Source organism: Manis pentadactyla, chromosome 7 (genome assembly GCF_030020395.1).
Source record: "Manis pentadactyla isolate mManPen7 chromosome 7, mManPen7.hap1, whole genome shotgun sequence".
Taxonomy (NCBI): domain Eukaryota; kingdom Metazoa; phylum Chordata; class Mammalia; order Pholidota; family Manidae; genus Manis; species Manis pentadactyla.
In genome coordinates this window covers 99,312,866-99,326,617 of record NC_080025.1, presented here as the reverse complement: position 1 = coordinate 99,326,617, position 13,752 = coordinate 99,312,866, and the positions used below count along the sequence as shown (strand labels likewise).

The window sequence follows — 13,752 nt, the reverse complement described above, 5'->3', positions numbered from 1 at the left end:
GTAAAATAATATGTGCTAGGTGCATTCCACATATATTCTATATATATAATCTCATTTAAAAGACAAAAAAAAACCTGTTTGGGGCAGTGTTTATAGCAGTTAAGAATATGGCCTCTGGTGGCAAAATTCCTGCTTTCAAATGCTGGTACTGCCACTTAATACACGTGATCCTCATCTATAAAATAGAGTAATAACAGTATGCACTTTGCAGGGTGTTGAGTAACTGAATGAGGTCACAAGTGGAAAGCCCTTAGAACTGTGCTGGCACATCCTAACTGCTATGTAAACGATACTACAGATCAATGTTTTGTTCTGCAGTGTGTAACCTACATTAATAATTTAAGGAGTGGTTTCAACCAATTAGGAACAACATTCTTTACCAATACTAATAATCCCCAACCTTACTTCCCACCACCATTCATCCACCAACCAGCTGGTTTGTTGGCTTATAAAATGGCCCAAGGCTGGCAGCTATGAATTTCTGCTGACTGAGTGGTTTTAAAAACCTTCTGGGAAAATCTCGCTTGTGAGCAGCCAACCCTTTGGGCTTTTCCCCCAGGGCAATGCTGAATTTACCCAGTGCAGTTTAAGAGTTCATGAGGTGTGGCTGAAAACTAGTAAGGAGCCACCGGGTGGCACCCTACGCACCCTTCTTGCTGTGCAGTCTCCCGAGTGCTGGGTCCAGCCCTTGAGGGCCGCATTCTTTCAAGATGTTTGAACTTTGTCTCATTAAACCTGCCTTACTTCTCCCCCAGGCTGCTCTTGATCTTTACTGTTAAGTGCCACAGCAGGATATTAAAGTGGCACCCTCTGTTAATAACATAGTCTTGAAACTGGAGAAGACCTCTTAGCAGAGCACACAGTAGAGCACGGTTGCTTAGTGAGGGTATTCTGAAAGGCAGGAGTCCCTCCCTCGGCCCTTTGCGGGTGTCCTCAGGCCACCTCGTATGGTGGATGCAGTCACACCCTTTGGGTTTCACCCACAACCAAATTCTGCCAGGGTGCTGCGCCCACTGCTTCCTAATTGCTACCAGATGTGCCACTTTCCTTTCAGGAACACAGCTAAGTCCACCAGCCGTAGCATGCATGACTGTTTAATTGAAAGGTCAGACAACCCTGAATTTAATCCAGTTTAATTCAACAAATATTCATTAAATACCCCTATATACCTTTAATCATTTATCTCTTATCAATAAATCCCTGGGCACATATTATCATGAAACGAGAAAATCTGCTGAATCAAACTATTACAACTTCACTTTCTGATAACCTTGGTCCTCCCCTAATTAATTCTGGAATGCCTGTAATTTTTGCCCCATTCTAGAAACGCAACATAGCTTACTCTCTGGCTGTCACCTCTTGCATGTTTGCCTGGGCCTGACAGGTTTGCCCCGATGCCCACAAACATCTTGGTTTGCTTTACGGTGAAATGGGCAGCGCCTGATCTTGAAACTTGATGAGATCTGACTTGACCCAGCATAGTCCACAGGTGTGATATGATCAGAACTAACTGGCAGACATGGAGACCAAGTTTTTCCGGCACAGCAGAAAGGTGTACTAACTCTTGAGGTCCTTTGCCCCTGACCAGAGCAAGTTGTGATCACCTCCAATTGCTGGGGGTGGGTGTGGGTGAGGCTGTCCAAATTAGAGTAAGTAGTGATGTGGTCTTTCAGTCTCATGAATACCAACTTTATAATGAGGACATAGTTCAGAGGTAAGCAAACAAATCATCTTAGAGCTCTCAGGCAGGATGGAGGGGACATGGGGATAGATTGATGAGGCAAAAATCTCTGGTTTTGTCAGCCTCATTTCTCTTTTCATGGGGAAATTGCTTCTTCTCAGTCCTAGATGGTTCTGATAATTGTTAATGATGGAGTCTCATCCTTGGCTGTCTTAGTCTGTTCAGGCTGCTGTAACAAATCACCATAGACTGGGTGTCTTATAAACAACAGAAATTTATTTCACATAGTTCTGGGGGCTGGAAGTCCAAGATCATGCTGCCAGCACGGTTGGGTTCTGGTGAGGGCCCTCTTCCAGGCGGCGGATGGCTGGCTTCTCTTTGTATTCTCACACAACAGAGAACCGAGAAAGGAACGAAGCTTCCTTGAATTCCATGACTCTTACAAGGGCACTAATCCCATTCATGAGGGCTCCCCTCAGGACCTCATCTAATCTTAAATACTTCCCAAAGTTACCACTTGCATACCCTCACTTTGGGAGGTCAGAATTTAATATATGAATTGGCATGGGAGTGGGGGGTGGGGGCAGGAAAGAATATCAGTCCATAAGACTGCCTCTAGGGGGTGGGCTCATGACCTACGGTGGCCAAAGCCAGTCTTCCTCTCCCCAGGGATTGGGCCATGGCTCGGGCGTGTGGGCCAGGTAAGGTCAATCATATCCTTACTTAAGAGCCGGTATGTGGGTATTAGGACAGAATTAGGGCCTCTCACATGTAGAGAAAGCCTGTGATAAGAGAGAATGAGGCCGACATACAAAGGAGAGACAAGTAGAACAAAGAGATGGAAAGAGAGAGAGAAATTGAAAGAGAATATTGCTACTACTTGAGTTCCAATGTCTGGAAAAAAATCACCATTTAATGTCTTAGTTTATGAGCCACTAAATCCACTTTTCTGCTTCTGCTTGTTTATATTGGGTTTCTTTCACCTACAATGGAAAGGTGCCTGACTAACATATAAGGCTTAGGAGATAATACCCAAGGCTTAGCTATTCTTCAACTAAGTAACCTGGCTTTAGCAACCTTCTAACTAAACTATGGATCACTTTCCTCACTTGTAAGTGGAATTAAGTCTGGCTCCAGTGGTGGATACACAGTGCCTCTTAGAAAAAATTTTTAGAATAAATGAAGTAGCTAATAATATAGGGATATTTGGTAAGTATTAGGTTTAACCAGATGAAAGTGCCAATATTTGACCATTTTTGACCAATAAAAGATGCAAAGCAAAAGAAGTGATTAAACTCATAGCATTTTAGCTGCAGCCACATTGTCAGTTAACATTTACTGAGAACCTACTCTGTGCAGGCCTTGTGCTGGATGCTGCACAAAAATGAAGAACCAGTGAAGAACCCTCTTCTCAGAGAGGCCACAGCCCAGGGAGGGACTCACGCTTACTAAGAAACCATTGCCATAGTGCTGGCCTCACTCCATGAACTAATGAAAACAATATTTTATTTTGTTTTTTTTAAAAAAAGATTTCATCTTTATCGGTGAAATGTGTCTTATACAATCTAAGGTCTAGATCAAATTCAAAGAAGAGTTCTGTCATTATAGCTCCTAGAACCTCTCCTTTTGCAATCTCTCCCTTGGACCCTTTTGGAACTGTTACCCTTCAGCCTAACAAGTCAAGGATCAAGGAAAATATGGAACATAATGTGCTATCTCTTCAACTATCTCTTCCGACTGACCCTGTCTGCATGAACATTTTCTCCTTCTGCCCCTTTTTGACAGGGAAGAACCAACTTAAAATCTTTTATCTGTGCTCCATCACATCCCCAATTCACATGGAGCAGAGGCTGATGAATGATAATGGGACACAGCTGAAGAACAGTAAAAACTTTACTATGACCTCAACCTGCATGTAACTGGGTTGTCCCACTAAGTGACATTTGATTTGACCTTTTATGCTGCTTCTGTCCATATCTCTTGATTTAGATTTCCAGACGTGGCTCAGGGGTCTGGTGTGATTATAGACCAAATACCTCCATTTCAGGATGTTTACCCGTCAGTTCTCCTATACGTAATGTGTGCTTCAAAACAGAGCCAGGGCCTTGCAGTTTGCCTGAATTGGGCTGGCTGCTGATCCTAACCTCTGAGTGGCCGTTTGGTTAGCCTCCCGTTGCCGACTCACTGGAGCCTAATGACTTCTTCCCAGAAAGGGAGCACTTCTCAGCTTTAAATTAACAACATCTCCTTCTTTTCCTGTTTATTTTAGGTCCTGCTCCCTCCTTTAACTTAAAAAAAATCACTTTCATGTGGAATAACTTGCTGTTTCACCAAATCTGTCCGTCAATATATAAGGAACCTTGGGAATGCCTTAATGGACCTGTAGAATAAAGTGCTCTTATGTATATGTGATGGACGTTAAGAGTAAAAATGCACATGGTAAAGGCCATGGTCACTGGCACACCCCCCCGATGTTTAAATTTATCTTCTGCAAACAAGAGAGATCTTTTTCTTCAAGGTATACATAAATACAACAGTCCCACATACTCCAAACTGTGGTGTGTGGCTGTAGAGCTCTTCTGGTGCTGCCAAACCCTCAGGCTTGTATACACACGTTTTACAAGGGGCCGTTCCGTTGCTAAAGGAACTCAAGTCATTTTTTCATGAATGTCCTGTGATTGGCAGCAGTGCTGGCTGTTGTAAGTATCCTATTGTTCTGTGGCCAAGAATATATTTTATTGGTGGTTCAATAGCATTTCACAGTTATTAAGCCAGAGTCATTGTCTCTGTAGGCTCCCAAAGGCTCAGAAACTCTGGGGCACGGGTTAAAAATACACATGCACAAAACTTGTCAGTTATCCCCATTGTTCCAAGGTGGCCGTCATACTCTGGCTGCAGTGTTTAAAATGTTTTGGGAGAAATGTTGAGAAAGTGGCTTTTCAAACATCTCATTTGTAGCCAGCTTCTTTTCATAAATAAGAAGTTAGGGGACCAAATTCAATCATAAAATTTTGTTTGAAAATACTTAAAATGAAAACATTTAAGGAATGGTACACCTGTGTTATTACAACTCCACATTAAAGCAGGTAGATTAATGACATACTTGTAGAATTAGCAGTATCTCATAAACCCCAAGATGTATACCTGCCTGAAATCATTGCTATGCCCAAGTAAAATGATCCAAGAAGGAGACAAATGGATGTTATCAGGGAGGGAATGTCTTTATTCTCTGTGAGTAACAGTTCTCCCACCTTATCTAGCAGATAATGAAAATACCCTGGTGGATGACCTTGCACAATTGGCAGGTGTCAGTGACAAATGGGGTTTGGCCAGGAGGAAAAGGCAGCCCCTCTGACATGCCTCAGTGTTGGTCTGAGGGGAGGGTGCCGCGCATGGGTGGCTCTGCAGGGTTCATCTGAGATCCGAACAGGAGCACCCTGTCCTCCATGGGTCACCCCAACCAAGCAGGAAACACTTAGGGTCTTTTGCAAACACCCAGCTTTCTGGGGATTTGACGAAGGCTGACCTGGCACTGAGCGATGCTGCTCTCCTCAGCGCTTTGTGTCCTATTGTTTTCTTTTTCTTCTTTGGAGCAGGGTTTGTGAGGCCCTGAGGACCACACCGACTCAGGTCAGCAGGGGCACAGTTCACCTTCTGCCAAAAGAAAAATGTATCCTCATTTCTCTTTGAGGGTCTCTGCTAACAACTGGGCATGGACAGAAGCCTGTGTTCATCTCAACAGTAGCAGAAGATGTACTACGTCTCTAAGTACTCCTGGCCAGCTCTTCTCTGACGAGGCACTCTCTGACTGGTTTCTAGGAATCTTCTGTTTTCCTAGAAGCAACCGCAGTCTTAGAGACAACAGAACACCTGACTAACCCACTAAATAAAAGAGCCGTCCAGGTGTCACACACTGCAGTGGGGTTTTCCTGCCTCCCTAAGGAAGAAGTGGATGACAGGGAATGGCAGTGGCGATGACAAGCTGCCTTCTGCGGGCAGAGGCAGGTAGAAAAGAGCAGTGATGTGGGGAAATACTTTAGCCACCCCTGAGAGTGCTGGGCACCCCTGGGTCCTGGTGAAGATGATGCCCTGTCTGCATGGCTCAGGAGCATTTTCAACACAGCTCACGTGGCAGGAAGTGCTGCTCATCTCGTAGGTCCGGACGGTTCAGCAGTGAAGGGGTTATGTGTAAGAGTGATCAAAGATTTAAAGTGTCATGTCGACAGTAAGCCAGGGAACAGTCTGTGCAGAGGCCTTCATAAATCTGCCCTTGACTTATGGCCAGACCTCATTCAGCAGAAAATTATTTCTGCAGCATATTGAGTGCAGGGCTCTGATGGAGACAGAAATAAAAGAAAGGTGGAAATGGGGAGAACAGAATGGAAATTCAATCCACATGCAGCAGGAGGACTCTTCAGTAAATTTTTTCTCCAATGAAATAAGAAACAGAATGTGTGAGACTCTGGGAATATGGTGCATTCCTTTGATTACTAAAATGTCTTAGGGGAAGAAAATGGATATGGAGTGATTCTCAGGAAAGATTATTATGGAAAGTCAGGAGGGGGGAAAGGAAGGAGAAAATCATAGTGATTTAGACATGATTGTTCATTCATTTGTTCATTGAGTCAACCAGGCTTTATTGAGTGCTTGACGTGAGACACCGTGGCTGTCGAGATGTGCAAGACATCTTGAGTTCACAGCTAATGAGTTAGATGCATTGTACACCTAAAATTTTGTTCAGCACCAACTCAGTTCAATATAGCACAATGGAGATGCTCTCTGTCAAGAGGAGCAAAGTGCTGTGGGAACCTTCTCAGAATAAAGTGTGAGAGTATATCAGATTTTGGGTGTCAGAAAAGGGATGGCACCCTTTCCTTTCCCAATTCACCATAAGGAATAAAGTTTTCATTAATTTGACAGGCTAATGAAAAAACAAACAGACCTGTCTTTCTTAGATGATATGTGATTTAAATCTTCTTTTTGCTTTTCCTTGTGACATTTTCGAAAGAGAAGAAAGGGTTGAGACTGGGGGAGTCTATATTTTTCAGTTCAGTTCATAAAGGCACAAGGAAGCCTTTCAGTCCCAGACCAGAGATAATTTGAATCCAAGAGCTAATTTAGGAGACAGGACTGGTTTTTCTACCAGTTTTGAAGCTATTTGGAAAAGCTCAAGAAAAACTCAAGAAAATAATGGAAGCATTTCCTCTTAAAAATAATTTACCCACTGTTTGTTTGTTTCTATGTATATTTTTATGTAGAGTTTTAGGAACCTTAGGTGTCAGACATTGGCTTCTTGTTGCTGTTGTCGGCTCTATGTTCACAGGCATCCTGGGAGTGGATAATATGTAATTTACAGAGATCTGCAGCCTTCATCCTCTCTGCCCTCTAAGTTTCAGAGCTTTTTGCTCAAAGAGGTGATTTGTTTTGCTGTAGAGGAACCAGGGCATCTCCAGAAGTTCGAGCAGAGGACCTGGTCTCTGAGGAGCCCTGAGTTTGGGCAGAACCTCCCTGACTGGGCTACACGCTTCTGTGAGCCAGGATCGTGGGTCCATCCTGCTAGGGATGGAGAGAGACCAAGACACAGCCAGCTGGTTACCTTATGGCGAAAGCTCAGAACATGTACGAAAATGATGATTCTCATCTGCTAGTGAGTGAGGTGGTTGGTTGAATGAAGATGAGCAAGTGGTGGCCTGAAAGGGAAAAATGATGCTCATGTTCATCTCTCAATGCTTCAGGGAACAAAAATGCAGTTCGCGCAGGGGTTGTTCCATGAAGAATTGGGCTACTGGTTAGCAGAGCTGGGTTCACCATCTAATAGTCAATACTGTGTCCAGGAGGGTGTAGGCCCCCAGAGGTAGAACCGGTGCAAAGGATCTTCTGTGACTTTCCCATCTCTATCCCTGTCTCTAGCTCTACCTCTATTTTTACCCCATCCCTCTTTCTGAGAAAGGAGAGCTGAACTCGGAGTGGCCAGAAGAGGGCTGGAGCTGTGGTTAGCTCTCCAGGTAGACCCGAACCTTGGGGTTGCAGATTTGGAGATGCTGATGAAACCAGCTATCACCAAGAAGACTGACTGCTATTGATATGCTTCTCTCAGTGTGTTAAATATTTAACCATGCATTTTAATATTTGAAGGATGTTAAACTCAATTTAATATCATTTTATGAATATATTTTTTTGTTCTTTTTTACCTTACTACCTATTTAACTATACAAATAAATTTCAACCTAACGGCATCCTGGTGAATCAAATATTACATATAGTTGCATAGACCCTGATGATTACTTTGGCCACTCTGGGTAAATGATATCAGCACTCTGTTCCTGGTTTTCCCTGCTTGTATAAGAAGAGAACACACCTCTTTTACTTTCCTCACAGTGTGCAAGAGCTAAAGTTGAGCTCTCTCCTCACCCTATCCCCACCAAGACTTGAAGTTCTCCTGGAAGCTTCTACAGAAGTAAAAATAATGATGACTTTCTTTCATTTTATTATTGAAATATAGTTACTTTAATTTAGAGCCACAAGCAAAGTGGTAGACACTTGGTAGTCCTATGGTCAGTGTAAGTTACATGATCTACTTTCATTCATAACCAGTGAATAAATCCATGTTGTCTCCCCAGGAGGTTATACATCTCTTTCTGCCCAAATCCTGCCATGGCATATACCCCACTGCATTCTTCGAGGGCTTGTCCCTCTCTGCTTAAGAGATAACTGTTAGACAGCATCTTGCCCAGTGCTCATAGGGGCCAAAGCCCCTTGTTCTTCACTTTTCCCTGTCTAGTTTCCCCTTTTCTTACCTAAACCAAATTCCTTTTCTCTACACTCAAATTCAGAGTTCACTTTAGACAAAGGGATTGGAGAACTCAGAGGGAACTTTGATAAATGCCTGGTGTGAGGGAGTGACAAGGAGGGGGAGAGACTGAAGGGAAAAAGAAGGTTAGGCTAAGAATGAAGAGAAGGAGGTGCCAGTGAACAGGAGGAGGGTGTGGTTATCAATTCCCTTTAAAATTCCTGCTTGGTCTGAAACAAAGGAGACTCAAAACATTTAAAGGAAAGGAAAACCCTGGAACTCATACAAAGATGGTAAATTACCAGAGAGAGGTGTTACACCAGCACCCACTCAGCACCCACCTGCAGATATTCCATCCTCTGAGGGTGTATGCAAATCCCTGGCTTGGCTTGATTAAAATGCAGGGGAAAGTGAAAGGAATGTGCCTGAAAAATGTGTATAATTTTCCAAAATGCAAGCTCCTCTTTTAGCGTGGTATATCTGATATTGAAACTTAGCCAAATAATCTATGGGAAAATATTTGGTTAGGTTTCAGAAGACTGTTTGGAGAAAATGACTAGCTGTAAAATGAAATATTTGGAATGACTGTCTGGGAAAGATAAACTTAAAAACTGGAAAGGTGTGCTCAGTAGACCAAAGGGAACAAAAAGAAATAGAGGAGGGTGTGGCATTTTCTATTTGTGAGGATGAAATGAAGGTGTCCAGCAAAGTTAATTTGCCAAGTTTTGATGTGTGAATGTTTTCCTTGATGTGGTTGCCAACAACTGTTACAACTTTAGTCTTTTATGCAGAGTGGTGTCTTATAGGAAAAAAGGCAATAGTTACTGGATCTGAAATCCTGACTTCTGCTTTAAAAGGCATCCATCTCACATCTAGTTAACTGTAGAAATACAATTGGAGGGAATTCAGCCTTCAGGTTTTAGGGCTGGAAAATGCTTTGAGAAGCCTTCTGGTTGGATTACTTCTAAACCCTCCCTGACAGATGAAAATTTATCTTATTTTTAAATGCTCCCTAGAGGAAGAGTGTCCACAGACTCCCTTAGTAACTCATTCCAGTTTTTAACGACCTCCACATTCAGGAAATTCCTTCTTCTGTCTTACCTAAATCCACGCTGCACAGCTTAAGTCAGTTTTCTTCTGACCTGCCCCAGAAGAGATGGAAAAAAGAGGTCACTCTCTTGCATAAACATCCTCTCACATAATTAAAGATTAACTTTTAAAATCCAAAAAGTTCTCTATCTCCTACTCTTTATCACATAGACGCTCCCCACTTCCTTCAGCCTTCCCTGGGGAGTTCCCTCACCCAAGCTCTTCTTCACTTTTGCTGCAGCCTCAGAAACTCCCTCTGTTGTCCAAGCTGTGGCCTGGGAGAGAGCTGATGGTATGGCAATGTGACCTCCCAGATTCCCCCAGGCTGCCTGAGCCAGAGTCGGTATAAGAGGCTAAATGGTACTGATAATGTTTTAAAATTTTAACATTTTTCTTGCCCACATTATATTGCTTTCAAAGTCAAATTTTGCTTATACAATAGGACTCTGGACATTTATAGGGTTTTTCTTTTTGTGAGGTAAAAAAGAATTATGACAGTAATTAATGCAAAATACCAAGAATTATAGTAAAAATCAAGGGTAAGTTTGTGGTGGCCCATAGATAAGCAAAAATCTACTTTCTTCTATTCATGGAGTTCTTTCCCTAGACATAGGCATTTCAGAAAATAGCCTTTCATCTCTGCCCAATTGATATTTGAAATTTTCTATGATCTGTGGACCTTCAGTTCAACCACTGATCTTGCCTTCACTCTTGGTGATGAGGCCCTAGAACCTAAGTAGATACAACCATTGCTAGAACTTTACTCAAATATTTCCAGGGCAGGGCAAAGTTTTGAATTTTTTTCTTGGGCATCAAATCTGTTGGCTAAACAAAGTAATAGATGTTTTATAGTTAATTTTTACATTACATTACATCCTTTTTTTATCTGCACAGAGTTGGCAACATATTTGGATATTTGAGGATAGAAATGGCTTTATTATAACTTGCATTTTTTTTTAATTTTTAAAAAACCCTGAAAACAATTTGAAGCATTCTCAGATTTCCCTGTAGTTTTCAAAACATACTTGTGAGGGTGTTAAATGGGAAACAGGTACTTTAAAAAATCTATTGCTATTTTTATGAATCACTTATTTACTCTTATTTTTGCCTTAGCAACAGATCATAGAAGAAACTAGAGCAGGAAGAGAGTGAGTTACTTGTCAATCATTACGAGAATGATTTCATAGCAAACCCGGGGATGGTGATGGTTAGAAGACAGAGTCTACATGTTCGTCCATTCTTATTCTTTTTATTAAAGGGTCTCTATCAAGGGCCAGGCATTAGTCTAAGTCCAGGGTTATGCAGAAAATAAAAAGAGACAAAAATCATTGCCCTCAGAGAACCTACATTTAGTTTTGGTTTTGTATATGTACATCCCACAGCATCTAAATGAGTTGGAAGTTTTACTTTTAAAAATGTATCCCTTATTTTACATCCATTCAAAAATTATTGTTTATGAGAAGTTTATAATATACAAGATGCTTCCTAGATCATAATGTTAAATGAGAAGAAAGATACAAAATTGTGTGTGCATTCTCTTCCAAGTCAAAACAAAAAACAACTGTGTAATCACCCCTTTTAAAAGGCACACAAATAAAGGTTACAATCAGCAGTCACACAGAAAAGATTAAAAGGAAATACAGCAAAATGTTAATAGCACTTGCTTTTTGTTGGCAGGATGACTGGTAATTCTGCTTTGCACTTTTCTGTATTTCTCATTTTTGGGCAGTATTAATGTTACTTTAAAAATAGAATGGCACATATTCATTAAAGAGAATTAGTCCCTTCAACATTTCTAAAAGCCTTAAGATTTTGCAGAGCCTCTCATTAAAAAGCACCTGGGTGAGTCAGTCCCTAAGCCATTGTCAGTGAAGATTTGAAAAGACAAGGGCAGGAAAGAGAGATGGTGCCAAGAGGGAGGAGCATGGTGGGGAGGCAAAATCCAGTTTCAGTTACCGCACGCTTTCCCCAATCCTAGACCGCTACGCTCCGTTTGGGGGGCACAGGTGTTCCTACAGTTAGGGGTAGAATGAAGAAATGAACATTTAATAAGTGCGTTAGGCATTGTATATTTCATCCCATCTTACCAGTGAGAAAACTGAGCTTGGAGGCATGGAGTTGCTTAAAGAAAGTGAGAGGTGAAGTCAGGATTCAGACCCAGCCTTGCCTGGCTGGAAAGAGGTGACCTGCTTTCCCCAGAGCTCCTAGAAGCCTCCTCAGACCTTCAGGGTGGCGCATCCTGATGTTCTGGGTGGGGTTCAAGTGTGGCAACTATGTGCCTGGAGAGGTCAGGACAGTCGTGAAAGAAAAGAAATGTTATCATTTCATTTTTATCTAATTATTTAAATGTTTGTCATTCAATAAAGGTCATTTGTTAAATATGTAACTAAATGTCACTATAATTTTGGTAACTTTGTCAGAATATCTTCTTTCAGTTTATTCATAAATCAGAAAAAGACTGAATCAGTGCCACGAGGATGGCAACATAGGTAATTCCTGACTCCAGTCTCCCTAATACCTATTCAAGGACACCACCGAGAGAATCCTAGAACCTGGAGGGAGGCCGATGCACCCCGATGCACAGAGACCAAGACAGACTGGTCAGAGGGTAAGAGGAGGTCAGCATAGCACCATGCAGAGAGGTCTCTCCTGAGCCTCTGCTTCCTCCAGCAAGAAAAGAGAACCCATGGGGACCACCAGCCATCTCCAAGCATTTTGGGTTGCTTTATGGGACCACCTACTCTGATCTTGCACCACAGGGATTGCAGGGGAATCTGCGGGGCTCCATCACTGGGCATCTGACTGACGGAGATGGGGTAGGAGCCTGCAACAAGCAGCACACAGATCTTGGTAGGCCTAGTTCCTACCTTCAGTGCCCAAGGAGTAATCCCAACAGAAATTCACCTGCGGGACCAAGCTGGGGATGCAACTCTGACCTGAGGAACTTGGCAGGGTGCAGATCTGCCTGATTTGCAGCCTCAGATGAGGAGTTTTGCCAGCCCTAGTGTTCGGTTTGCCCATGCCCCGTGCCCAGGCAAGGAGTGGAGTCCCAGCCCACCTGCTGTGGAGTGACTCTGGCTGCATCTGACCAGGAATGCTGGCGACAGTTCCTGGAAGCTATGCAGCCCGGTGGCGCTTGACCCCAGAGGTGGGCAGGCAGGAGTGATCACTCCCAGAGCAGTGCAAGGCATTAAGCCCAAAGTCAGTGGAAGAAAGGAAATAAAGATTAGAGTGGAAATAAATGACACAGAGAACAGAAAAGCAGTAGAAAAGGTTAACTAAACAAAGTTGCTTCTTTGAAAAGGTAAACAAATTGACAAACCCTTAGCTAGGCTAACCAAAGAAAAAAGAGAAAGGACCCAAATCATCTGAATTATAAATGAAAAGGAGTCATTACAGTAAGATGGATGAATGGATAAAAGCGTTGTCATATATATATATATATAAATAGATATATAAATATCATTACACATATATAATGGAGCATTATTCTGCCATAAATGAAGAAATGCTACTATATATGACAATATGGATAGACCTTGAAGACATTATACTAAGTGAAATAAGTTAGAGAAAGACAAATACCATATGATCTCACTTATATGTGGAATCTAAAAGAAAAAAAATCACAGGAAAAAGGTTCAGATTTGTGGTTACCAGGGATGGCGGATAAGGGAAGGAGGTAGGGGGGAAGATGGTCAAAAAGTGCAAACTTCTAGTTATAAGTAAGAACTAGGATGTGCTGCACAGCACAATGACAGTAGCTGACACTGCTGTGTGATATATAGGCAAGCTGGTAAGAGAATAAATCCTAAGAGTTCTCATCCTGAGAAAATGTGTGTTTTCCTTTATTCTTTCTTTTCTTTTTATTGAATCTATATGAAAAGGTGGATTGTTAGCTGAAACTATTGTGGTAATCATTTCACAGTATATGTAAATCAGACCATCATGCTGTATGCTTGAACTTATACAGTGATATATGTCGATTATTTCTCAATAAAACTGGAAAAAAATATATACATGAAAAAAGAAAAAATACCTTTCTCACAGTACATGCCTAGTTTTGGTCTAGGAGACAGGGTCACTTTGGATTGCAAAAGCAGGGCAGAGAATGAGAGGGAGTCCAAGACATTTTCTCAAGTGAGAAGGCATATTTACAAGGACTCCTTTGAACATATTTATAGGAACGTAT

General features: G+C 42.0%; 1 long non-coding RNA gene across 2 annotated transcripts in view; it reads right to left on the bottom strand.

Moving 5' to 3' along the window:
• The window catches only part of LOC130684386 (uncharacterized), a 39,303-nt gene extending 26,836 nt beyond the window's left edge, over positions 1-12,467 (bottom strand). Inside the window, exons 1-3 of one of the 2 annotated variants that reach the window (XR_008998637.1) lie at positions 11,648-12,467; positions 9,573-9,613; positions 6,953-7,371 (exon numbers count right to left, since the gene is read on the bottom strand). This is a non-coding gene — a long non-coding RNA (uncharacterized LOC130684386). Of the gene's footprint in view, positions 1-6,952; positions 7,372-9,572; positions 9,614-11,647 lie in introns of those variants that run through there. The other variant, XR_008998638.1, reaches the window with a different exon arrangement.
• Between the last annotated feature and the right edge of the window lie 1,285 nt (positions 12,468-13,752).